Raw genomic sequence first — 454 nt, forward strand, 5'->3', positions numbered from 1 at the left:
TTGCCAACAAAGGTCCATCTAGTCAAGGCTATCGGTTTTTCCAGTGGTCATGTATGGATGTGAAAGTTGGACTGTGAAGAAAGCTGAGTGCTGAAGAATTGATGCTTTTGAACTATGGTGTTGGAGAAGACTCTTGAGAGTCCCTTGGACTGCAAGGAGATCCAACCAGTCCATCCTAAAGGAGATCAGTCCTGGGTGTTCTTTGGAAGGACTGATGCTGAAGCTGAAACTCCAATACTTTGGCCATGTCATGCAAAAAGTTGACTCATTGGAAAAGACTCTGATGCTTGGAGAGATTGGGGGCAGGAGGAGAAGGGGACGACAGAGGATGAGATGGCTGGATGGCATCACCGACTCGATGGACATGAGTTTGGGTGAACCCCGGGAGTTGGTGATGGACAGGGGGGCCTGGCGTGCTGCACTTCATGGGGTCGCAGAGAGTCAGGTACGACTG

The sequence above is a fragment of the Bison bison genome, unplaced genomic scaffold (assembly GCF_000754665.1).
Source record: "Bison bison bison isolate TAMUID 2011002044 unplaced genomic scaffold, Bison_UMD1.0 scf7180017864464, whole genome shotgun sequence".
Taxonomy (NCBI): Eukaryota; Metazoa; Chordata; class Mammalia; order Artiodactyla; family Bovidae; genus Bison; species Bison bison.